At 36.7% G+C, this 12,308-nt stretch overlaps 1 long non-coding RNA gene across 1 annotated transcript in view; it reads left to right on the top strand.

Annotated features, from left to right (window-relative positions):
- The window catches only part of LOC125616093, a 9,249-nt gene extending 5,904 nt beyond the window's left edge, over window positions 1-3,345 (top strand). The window contains exons 2-3 of the long non-coding RNA XR_007346718.1: window positions 1,886-1,992; window positions 2,408-3,345. This is a non-coding gene — a long non-coding RNA (uncharacterized LOC125616093). The remainder of the gene's footprint in view (window positions 1-1,885; window positions 1,993-2,407) is intronic.
- The last annotated feature ends 8,963 nt before the right edge of the window (window positions 3,346-12,308 follow it).

Raw genomic sequence — 12,308 nt, 5'->3', positions numbered from 1 at the left:
TCCCTTCCTTCCTCCCTTCCTTCCTTCCGTCCTTCCTTCCTTTCATCAGGGATTGAACCCAGGGGCACTCTACATCCCCAGACATTTAAAACTTTTTTTTTAAATTTTGAAATGGTCTTGCTAAGTTGCCAGTGTTTGACTCAAACTTGGACTCCTCCTGGCTCAGCCTCCTGAGTCAGCGAGATTATAGATGCATACCACTGTTTCCAGCCCCAGTCCTTTGTTTTATTAATATTTTATTTTGAGACAAAGTCTCACTGAGTTAACCATGCTGGCCTTGTACTTGTGGTTCTCTGACCTCAGCCTCCTGAGTAGCTAGGATTACAAGTGTACACCATTGCATCCAGCTCTCAATTTATTTGTTTAGCATTTTTCTCTTTACTTATGTTTTACTGAGGCAAGGTCTCACTATGTTGCCCAGGTTGACCTTGAGCTCCTAGGCTCAAGTGATCATCCTGCTTCAGCCTCCCCAGTAGCTGGACTGTAGCACACACCACTGTGTCCAGATAGGCATTTATTTTTATCACCTGCTTTTCTGTTTTTCTTCTCTTTTATTCACAGTGCTGACAGTCAAACCCAGGGCCTCATGCATACAAGTGCTCTATCACTGAATTACACCCTTCTGCTCTACAGGCTTTTAAAATAGCTGTGTCACTAGCTCCATTATACAGATCTTAAAATCAAAGTGGTTTCCTGAGTCTCTAATGGTCAATTTGTCTCTAGTTTGAGGTCATTAATGTTCAGAGAATGAGAAAAGTATTGAAACTTTAAAAGAAATGTGAAATAAATTAAATGTAGAAAGTAGTAGAACTCAAAATTCATTTACTATTTATGAGAATCTAGATTAAATCAGGTACTGTACTAAGTGATGAGATGATAAACATGAATAAAACATGCTCCTTGCCCTCAAGGAACCTACAGAGAGCCAGGTGGGGGGAGAAAGGAGAGTTCATTACACCATCCTAAATGGCTTAATAGAAGATGCCCAAGTATGAATGGTTTAGGGGTTCTGTGGTGGAAACCCTTGCCTCTGGATTGAAGGAAAGTGGTCAGAAGAGAGAAAAACCCTGGGCAAAAGAGGAAGCATCAGAGAGGAGATCTAGCTGTTTGAAAGAACAGCACTTTGACCAGAAAAATGAAAAGTGAGAGTATTTTAGGCAGAGGGTATTTTAGGCAGAAGGAACAGCTTATGTAAAGGCAGAAAGATGGATGACAAGTTAAAGAACTCAGAGAAATTTAAGACCAATAGTTTTAGAAAATAAGATCAACAAATAAGCAAGAATGTGACCTATAAAATGAAGGAAATTTATTCTGTGTAATTTGAATTGTAATGCATTCTGCTGTCTATATAACAAATTAAAAATTTAAAAAAATTGAAATGAAAGAAATTTATTTTGTACTGGACTCGAGTAAAAGACTAGATAAGACCCAGCTTTTCGTCATGAAACTAAACTCACCTCTATGTTACAGTGTTTTTATGTTTGTGTTTTCTCCTGTGAAAGAATTTTAATAAAGTATATATGTTGTCTCTTTCTGGTTTTAAGAACACTTTGGCAGTTTAACTTCAAGAGGACAAATTTCCAAGCTGAAAGGAAACATGGTTCTGTCATCTCTGTGAAGCTCTAGTTAGGTGCCTGTTTGAGCATCTCACCTCTCATTTGTAGTTTACCCCTTGTCTGGTAGATTGATAGGAGAACAGTTTCAAACAAGAACTGATGGGGAGTTTCTAGTAAAGAAAGTATATAATGAGAATTCTTGTCTCTAGAAAAATGTCACTGTAATGACAGCTAAAGTAATGAAGGATAGAAATATGAATAATTGAAAAATATATCACTAAGAATAATTACATGAAATAATTAATCTTTTTTTCCACCAAACTTTTAAGTTGAGATTCCAGAAAGAAGGAAAATGAACCAGATGAGATACAGTTTGGCAAAGATTGTACTCTTCTGAAATCTGATTCTCTATATGAACACAGGGAGGCACAACCAGGTCTGTAACCTATAATTGGGTATGCAATTATCTCATTATCTGCACCTGGACTTTTCTTTTCCTGAATCCTGCTTTTTTTTTTTTTTTTTTTTTTTTTTTTTTTGCAGTTCCTAAAACATTTTAACTGCCATAAACTGTAAGGCAGGGACCATATGAGGCAGTGCTTACGCAAAAATTATCAAATATGTTGAGACAGGAAATGCATAGAAGTGATAAGAATTGAAAAAGCCATTGCCTTTATTTACAGTTCCTGGTTCTTCTTAGAGAGTAAAACACTGTTTAGAAACATGGAGACAAATATGTTAGAGATTTGACGTGGGTGGGAAGCACCTAGTAGACTTGTAATAACTTCAAGACCAGTTGGTCAGTAACAGTCACCACGGCTCACTTCTCATGATTATGTTGATTTTCCTAGGTTACACCAGCACCCGGAGCTATGTACCCATCTTCCTGGCAAAGTTACTCTTTTGAATTTTTGAAGAAGAAAGGAAGAGGCTTACCCTCTGATTCCATACACATTTATTTCATGTTGACTGAGATGAGGACTGAGAAATTTCACTTCTGTTATCCCTGATTGATGAATGGACTGATTATGGCTAACTGGGCCTAAGTTGAAAAGTTTCGGAGGCTAATTAATTCCAGACTCACTGAAAATTAAACACAATACCTAAAGTGAGCTGACAGCAAGAAAAGCTTACCTTCACAGGTGATATTTTTGTCACCTCTGACTTAAACAACTGGTAGTAGAAATAATTTCACTCAAAGATGGAACCTGCACAGAAATGAAAACAAGCTAGGAGATAGCAGAAAAAAACATTTATGGGTACTATAGAAGATAGGGGTTTCTCTATCCACGGTAGTAAAGGAGAAAGTAACTTCCACTGTGGGAAATAAAAAGTAATGAGTTTTGGAAACAGACACTGTCCCAAATCTCTTCTGTCACTTCCTATAAGCTTGTGTTTCTTAGTTTTTAAAACAAAAGCACTAATACATGTTTAAGAGGATCTTCTGTTTACAGTACTATGTAAAATAATGGATGTAAGACATCTTTTCCACTTTGTAGAATTTCTAGAACCTGGTAGATTACAAAGCATATCAGGAAAATGTTCCTTGCTCTCTTTTACAGCTTTTCTTTTCCTAGTCCGCCTGTAGGACCCTGGATGTCTTTGAGACCCTTGGAAGGGATCTTTGAGTTCCAAACCTTTTTCATGGAACTGGGAGTGCAAGTCACTGATAGAGCACATGCTTAAAATGAAGGAGGCCCTGAGTTCTGTCCCAGTACCACATTCACACAATTTTCATGTTAAGACCTCATTTGCAACTGAAAAAAAAATACCTCATTTGACTCTATTTATTTATTTGTTTATGGTACCAGGGATTGAACCCTGGGGCACTTAACTGCTGAGCCATATCCCTACCCCTTTTTAAAATTTTTTACTTAGAGATAGGAGCTCACTGAGTTGCTTAGGGCCCCATCAAGTTTCTGAGGCTGGCTTTGAACTTTCAGTCCTCCTGTCTCAGCCTCCTGAGCCGCTGGGATTCCAGGCATGTACCACTGTGCTTGGCCCTCATTTGCCTTTAATTTTCATCCTTGAGTACATATTGCTTTTATGTAGAGTGTGTGACAAAATGGGGAATATATATAAAGCATAGTGCTACCTAACCAGAATGACAATTCCTGGGAAAAGCACTTTACTTTTGAGTTGAAAGCTTAACTAACCCCTATGTTATTCTACTGGACATTTTTTTTCCTTGAAAGAGCAAACTATTTAGTTATTCAGACCTGGGTACAGGATTTGGTAGGTATTTCTGGAGGGAAAAAAAAAAAACCTAACAAAACTGCTCCTTCCATGAAAACAACTGATAGTGTTTTCCACCAATGAAAATTGGAGCCTCTAATTGAAAATTAAATTTTTGGAAAACTTGTATTCACCACTTGGTAGCTCCCCAAAACTTTTCTGATCAGATCAGATGATATTAACAAATGTGGTTTGTTTTATATTGAATAAAGAAATGTGTCAGCATTTGAAAGATTTATATAACTAAGTAAACCATATTTTCCAAGTGACCAACTTGCAACATTACAAAATAATGAGTGGGAAAAGACTCATTTGAAGTGTAAGATAAACCAATAGAGTTTAGTATTACAGAGTATGAAAACTTCATTGTTAGACCTTCAGATTTCACATCGCAACCTACCTTTTAAAGATATGTCACTGGAGTCTTGGGACAGTATTAAATAACCACATCATCTGAAAAGGTTTTAAAATACTCTCCCTTTTTTAACATGTCCATGAGGTTGAATTTTCTTCATAGATTTCATTCAACCTAACAGCATATGGCAGTAAGTTTGGTACAGAAGCAGGCATGAGTACCCAGCTGTCTTTAGTTAGCTAGACATGAAGGACTTCGGGGAAAATGTAAAACAACACCACACTTCCTAGAGTTTTTTGGAAGATATAGTTATTTGTCATAAAATATGTTAATGAGAGGGTTTATTAGTTTTATATAAAATTTTTTCTTTTGGTACCAGGGATTGAACCCAGGGGTCCTTAACCACTGAACTACATCCCCAGCCCTTTTATCTTTTTCAGTCAGAATAGTTATATAAATATTTATTTCGAAAGTAGTACTTAAGAAAAAACCATGTGATTTAGATTAAAAGCTCCAAGATGTATTGTTTCAGGTAGGTGTTATTACTAAATATATTCACTCCATTTATTAAGCCAAAAACTTGAGGAAACTTCAAGTTCATAAGTCAATGATGTGTAAAAATCCAACCAGGATGGGACAATGTGTGTTCCAATTTAGAAGGGGACAACTCAGCTCCTTGGTGATGTCTCAGGGACCTCTTATGCTCTACCGAACATAAGGCTTTCTTCCTATAAACCTGAATGTGACCTTCTAGAGTCTCTGGTTGTAGCTGCTTTAGTCTCCTGATTGGAATGGTGTGCTGCTTTCTTGCCTACAAGGTGAGTCAAGCTTCCAGGTTTGCTCTTATAGGCCTCCCTTATCTACAAGTGATGCTCAGGAGAGTCGACCAATCTGAAGGTGGGGAAAGCTGTTTAAAGGAATCCCCATTCCCTTACTTGTACTGCAGAAACTGTTTTCACTTTGAGGATGGTAAGTCTTAAAAGATTGTGGCCAAGAAGATGTCTATAGTGACTTCTGAGAATTTTATCCCCAACAGGCAGCCGGCTGGCTACTTGTCTTTTATTACATTTCTAATAGTTGCTCCATTTCCTCCAGACCCAGCCCTCTTTTGTGTTTTATTTACAGACAGGGTCTCTGAGTTGCTAAGTGCCTCATTAAATTGCTGAGGCTGGCTTTGAACTCGGAGCCTCCCAAATCTCTGGGATTACAGGCATGTGCCACCACACCCAGTGCATGAGTATTTCTAAAAGCCCTTTATTTTAATTTTAAATACAATAAATATTGATAGATAAGCCCATATAAACAAAAATTCTTACTGATTATCAATAATTTTTAAGAGCTAAAGGGGTCCCAAGACTAAAAAGCTGAAAAACACTGCACTGGTCTACATTCTAGTGCCACTACTATTTTACTTGACTCTCCTAGAGCAAAGCCAGGGATGCCATTGGTTATTCCTGAGATGTTCTCTGCCCCGCCCCCCCCCCTTTTTTTAGAAAACTTTTGACTAATTTACTATTTGGATGAGTCCTTGACCAAAATACCATGTTCCCATAGTGATCTTGGCTTTTGCAAAATTTTCTATGAATATGGGCTCAGGATTATTTCCATTTTCCTTTGTGAATTCAGGATAAGTCATACTATAACTTTGCTGGATTACCTCAGGATTAAGGTTTTGAATTTTCTCCTTTGATTTGTTCTGTTATTATTGCTGATTTTTCTTCAATATTATTCTGTCATGTTCTGAGATTTTTAGTAAAACTGCTTATAAACCAACCAGGTCAAATTTTATGGGGAATCAGATAAGGAACTAGCATTTATCAATGCTTGTTAAAATTTATCTCAGGAGCAGTTTTTAAATAAGATTCACAAAAAGTGTCCTCAAAATAGTCAAATGAAATAGGTGAGCAATTAAGCTTCTATCTGAGTATATTATAAAATTTCTGCTGACTGGTCCTGTATCTTGTCTCTACCTCTGAGCTATCATTCAGGTATTTGGCTATACTCCGACAGAATAAGAACAATTTATAGTTGAAATAGTTGGACTATAGTACTTGCTGATAAAAGATTAAAACCATTTTAGCCATTAGGAAAATTGCTCTGGCTGAAGTTTCATATATGCCAGAATTTTTTAAAATAGATCTTTTTTGGGGAAACTTGACAATAACCATTATAATGAATCATAATGACATCAAAATATTTCTGCAAAATATTTGATATAAAATGCTTTTAAAAATTTTAGCACCTGGCTTGGTGGCGCACGCCTATAATCATAGCAGCTCAAAAGGCTGAGACAAAAGGATTGCAATTTCAAAGCTAGCCTCAGCAGTGGCAAGGTGCTAATCAACTCAGTGAGACCCTGTCTCTAAATAAAATACAAAGTAGGGCTGGGGATGTGGCTCAGTGGTTGAGTGTCCCTGAGTTCAATCCCTGGTACCAAAAAAAAAAAAAAAGTTTTAGCACTGGGATTTGTAGCTGATACATAAAATGTAATGTGAAGAACATGTTTTAGATATTAATGCTGCTAATTTGTATTATGCTTCCAAGTTCTATAGATGCAACTCTACTGCCAACTGTTCTCTTCAAACTGGTTTTCAAATATTTTTGGTGCTTCAAATTTAGTTTCTTTACTATCTGAAATTGATTCATGTGCATGAGATTGTCAAGGTTTAATTAAAATTGCTAGAATTTTATTGTAGTTATCTTGAAGATGATTGAAACTGGGAAGGAAATGATAGGAAAGTTCTGGGGCTGTGGTTAGATTACTTTGGCAAAGTGAATCTCAAAAAATTATACGGCAGGTTTCATAAGGATAGGAATTCTGTCATAGGCTTAGCACTTATTGATCAGCTAGTAGGTGACAGTCAGTGATCTAGTGCTGGAGATACACAGGGAAAAATATCACTGTATTCTTGAAGTTTATGTTCTAGTGAGGAAAGACAAATAATAAATACAGTAATAGGCAGGGTGTGGTAGATCACACCTGTAATTCCAGCTACTCAGGATGCTGAGGCAGGAAGATCGAAAGTTCAAGGCTAGCACTGACAACTTGGTGAGACCTTGTCTCAAAATAAAAACTAAAAAGGGCCCGGGATGTAATTCAGTGGTAGAGTGCCCTTGGATTCAATCCCTGGTACCACAAACAACAACAACAACAACAAAATTAAACGGGCAAAAGACTTTTATAAAAGATATACAAATGACCAGTGAAAAGATGAAAAGATGCCTAACTTTATGAATAACTAAGGAAAAAGTCAAAAACCACAGTAAGATACCACTTTAGCAATAGTGACATTATGTCAAAAAGACAACAATAAATGTTTGCAAGGGTGTAGAGAAAATGGAGCCCTCATATGCTGCTGGTGAGAATGTAAAATCACGCAGCCAATTTGGAAAATGCTTTGGCAATTTGTGAAAAGGTTAAATGGTAGCTAACATATGACATAGCAATCTCACTCCTAGATAAGGTTTTTTGTTTTTGTTTTTTAACTAGGGATTAAACCCAGGGGCACTCTATCACTGAAGTACAGCTACATCCCTTTTTATTTTTTTAAATAAATATATATATATTAGTTTTAGGTAAATATAATATCTTTATTTATGTATTTTATTTTACTTTTTATTTTATTTTATTGAACCCAGTGCCTCATGCGAGTTAGGCAAGTGCTCTATCACTGAGCCCCAGCCCCAGCCCTCCTTTTTATTTTTTGACGGGTCTCAGTTGCTGAGGCTGGCCTTGAACTTGAAATCCTCATGCCTAAGCCTCCAGAGTCAGGATTTAGGCATGCACCCCTGCACCTTACACAAAGATTTTTATATGAACGTTAAGAGCAGCAACATTCACAATAGGCAAAAAATGGAAGCTACTCAAATGTCAATCAATTGGTGAATGGACAAACAAAATGTAGTACATCCATATAATGCAATATTATTTGACAGAGAAAGTAATGAAGTACTGAGATGTATAAATGAACCTCAGAAATGTTATGCTAGTGAAAGAAGCTAGACACAAAATAAATACTGTATGATTCTACTTCTATGAAAAACTGGAGTAGATAAACATACAGACCAGGAAGTAGATTTGTAGTTGTCAAAAGCTAGGATGAGACAGGAATAAGGATTGACCCTGTTCTCTATAGAAACCAGAAACATGACCATTAAAAAAAAGAAAAAAAAAAGATTTTTTTCTTCACAAAAAGCTCTATGTGTAACATTTATTCATTAACCTTTTATTAAGCAATTCATTGCCTGTCTCCTTGATACCAGGACCCATTCCTGAGATAAGAACAAAGTCCACTCCTATAAGGAAATAACATCATCTCCAGGGAGACAGATGCTAACCTAGTAATTAGAAGATTATTTAACAATACTTTTCATGTGAGCCGTGAAGGACCAATGTGGCTCTGAGACCATCAGTAACATGATCTTTAATCAAGGAGGTCAGGAAAGACTTCCCAGAATTGGAGGCATCAAACAAGGAGAGAAAGAGAAGAGCATAGGGCACACAGAGCCAATAGATTTTGAATTGTTTCCTGGAATAGATGATTACATCCATATCCATGAACAGTATTCATTTATTGGAGAATATAAAATTGTCAAGTTGGCCTGGGATTGTAGCTCAGAGGTAGAGTGCTTGCCTAGCATGTGTGAGGCACTGGGTTTGATCCTCAGCACCACATAAAAATAAAAAATATAGGCATTCTGTCCATCTACAACTTCAAAAAAAAATTGTTTTTAATTGTCAAGTTAGGGGCTAGAGTTATAGCTCAGCAGTAGAGCTTGTATCTGTGAGGTACCGCATTCCATTCCCAGCTCCACTTATAAATAAGCAAATAAAGGTCCATCAACAACTAAAAAAATGTTTTTAAAAAAATTGTCAAGTTTTTCTTTTTGGGGGGTGGGGGTGGTACTGGGGACTAAACTCGGGGCACTCAACTACTGAGCCACATCCCGAGCCCAATTTTGTATTTTATTAGAGACAGGGTCTCACTGAGTTGCTTAGTTTCTCGCCATTGCTGAGGCTGGTCAAGTTATTCTTATTGATCAATGATATGTGGAATAGGAAAAAAAGAAATTTCTATAAAACACAGGCAGATTTTTTAAAAGAAATTTTTATATAAATAATAAAAGATAACTTTCAGTTTTAGTAATAAAAAAATTTCTAGGTTGTCGATCATCTTTTTTTTTTCCATCAACAACAGAAACTTCATTAAACCCAGTACAGACATAATTCATCTTGGAGTTCAGCGATATGTTCAAGGAATCACTGAACTATAATAGTAGACAACTACCATAATGTCTTTGCTTGCTACTTCATCAGTGAATAACAACTGCAGACTCCACAGCTTCTGGTGAAGGCATTTGGCAAATTCTTTTCACAAACAACACCATCAGGATTGTTTCATCCTATTTTACGCAGCAGTTGTCTCAAAACCTGGGACCTAAATGTTCATAAAACAAGGGAACACGAGATGGACCAAGAGAGACTCTCCTGAGAACAATGGTACCAAAATTCAGGCAAGCAATTCAGGAAAGTGGCCCATTCATAAGCTGACAAAAATTGAACCTCTTGAATACAAAATTCCAACTATCAGAAGTAAAAAACAACAAAACCAGGGAGTTAAGCAAAAGCTGTGTGACTTACTCTCTGAATGTAGAATCACTGTACTTAGCAGAAGATAAAGGGTGAATTGCTATCCAATCTGCGGTTCACTGTCCCCAAGTACCGTTAGAAGTTAGGGACAATGCTAAAGAAAAAAGGACAGGCATAACCAAAGACCCATCAAGCCAGGCCAGTGGTTCCCTCCATGAGGGTGTGGTCTCTCCATGATGTCAGAAAAGACTAAAGCCACAACTGGGATTTGCCACACTGGGATCCTATGGTTTTTCTGATGTGGTCAATCATCTTTTATTCTTACTGGTAGGTATGACACCATTTTAATGTATACATTTCCTATTTGTGTATATGTTCATGTGCTTGACTATGTTTAGAATGAAATATAGAACCATAAACTAAGGAAAATATATCTTTCCGTTCAACATGAACCACACTATACTTCTTTATGCCCTTTTATACTAAGTCAGGCTGGAGACATAGCTCAGTGATAGTACACTTGCATAGCATATGTGAGGCCCTCGGTTTGATGCCTAGAACTACAAAATGATGGTGATGATGATGATGAAGAAGAAGAAGAAGAAGAAATAATCATTCAGACATTCAGAATAGGAACAAATTAGGGTTTTGTTTGTTGGTTGGATAAATGTGTAACCTACAAAAGTACTGCTGTGGTTTAAATGTTTGTCCCACAGGATTCATGGGTTGGAAACTTAATCCCCAAAGTCATATGTTAATGGTATTTGGAAGTGGGGCCTTTGGAGGGAGGGCTCTGTCCTCATGAATGAATTAATCCACTCAGGGGCTAATGGACTAATGGATCATCAAGGAGTGGCTTTGTTATACAAGCATGTTCTCTTGGCAAGTTTACTCTCTCTTACCGTGTGATGCCCTGCAGAATTTGCTCTGGACAGCAAGAAGGTCTTCCTGAGGTGAGGCTCCTTGATCTTGGATTTCCCAATCTCTAGAATTACAAGGAATTTATTATTTTGGGGGGAGTGGGGTTTACCAGGGGTTGAACCCAGAGGATGGCATTCCAGCCTTTTTTACTTTATTTTATTTTAAGATAAAGTCTCACTAAGTTACTTAGGGCCTTGCTAAGTTGCTGAGACTGGCCTCAGACTTGCAATCCTCCTGCCTCAGACTCCCAAATTGCTGGGATTATACCACTGTACCCAGCAGAATTCATTCTTCATAAATTACCCAGTCTCAGGTATTCTGTTATAGCAACAAAAAACAGACTAAGAAAAGTACTAATCCTGGAATCCTTTTCAAATGGGTGAATTTCCTGCTTTAGTTCTTCCTTTTTAATTGCGATAAAATTCACATAACATAAAATTCACTATAGAAACCATTGGGTTTTGTTTGCTTTGAGAAGGGGTTTCACTCTCTTTCCTAGATTGGGCTTGTACTCCTGATCCTTCTGCCTCAGCCTCCCTGATAGCTAGGATTACAGGTACACCCTATTATACCTGTAATCTGCCCTAGAACTATTTTAAGTGTATAGTTTTGTAGTTTGTACGTTCACAAATTTGTGCAATCATCACGACCATCTAGTTACAAAACATTTATATCACCCCAAAAGGAAACCCTGTACCCATTAAGCAGTCATTCTCTACTGTCCTCACGCTCCCAAACCCCTGAAACCACCTATGTGCTTTCTGTCTCTTTTGGTTTGCCTATTCTGAATTTTTAATATGAATGGAATCATACTATGTCCTTTTTGTTTATCTGCTTTCTTTTTTTTTTTTTTTTGTACCATAGATTGAACCCAGGGGCACTTACCACCGAGCCACATGCCCAGCCCTTTTAAAATTATATTTTATTTTGAGACAGGGTCTCTCTAAGTTGCTTAGGGCCTTACTAAGTTGCTGACGCTGGCTTTGAACTTGTGATCTTCCTGCCTCAGCCTCTAGATTTGCTGGGATTATAGGCATGTACCACCATTCCTTAGAGAATGAATTAGGATGTATTCCATTCTGCTCTTATTTTTTGGAAGAGTTTGAAAATGATTAGTGTTAATTCTTTTTTTAAACCTTTGATATAATTCACCAGTGCAGCTATCTGTTCCTCACCTTTTTGGGGGATTTTCAAACAGCAATCAAATTTCTTTACTTATTAGATTTATTAAAACTTTCTATTTCTTCTTGAGCCAATTTTGGTACTTTTTGTGTTTCAAAGAATTACCATGTTTTGTCTAGGTTCTCTTATAATTTTTTAAAAATTTCTATGGTATTGTAGTAATGCCCCCACTTTTATGTCTGATTTTATTAATTTGAGCCTACTTTCTTTTTATCTTGGTTATTTACATGAAAGTTTATTCTTTTTTTTTTTTTTTTCATCTTTTCCAAGAGCCAAATTGGTTTCCTTGATTCTCTGGTGTTTTTTCCATTTTGTTTATCTCCGCTCTAATCTTTACTATTCCATCCTTCAGCTTTTGTTTAGTTTGCTTTCATTTATCTAGTTTCCAAAGGTATACAGTTAGGTTATTGATTTGAGATCTTTATTTTTTTAGCATCTTAAAATAATTATAGAGGTCTTCTTTTTTAAT

This window comes from Marmota marmota, unplaced genomic scaffold (assembly GCF_001458135.2).
Source record: "Marmota marmota marmota unplaced genomic scaffold, marMar, whole genome shotgun sequence".
NCBI lineage: Eukaryota > Metazoa > Chordata > Mammalia > Rodentia > Sciuridae > Marmota > Marmota marmota.
The sequence above is the reverse complement of the archived record's forward strand: the minus strand, read 5'-3'. Positions and strand labels throughout refer to the sequence as shown.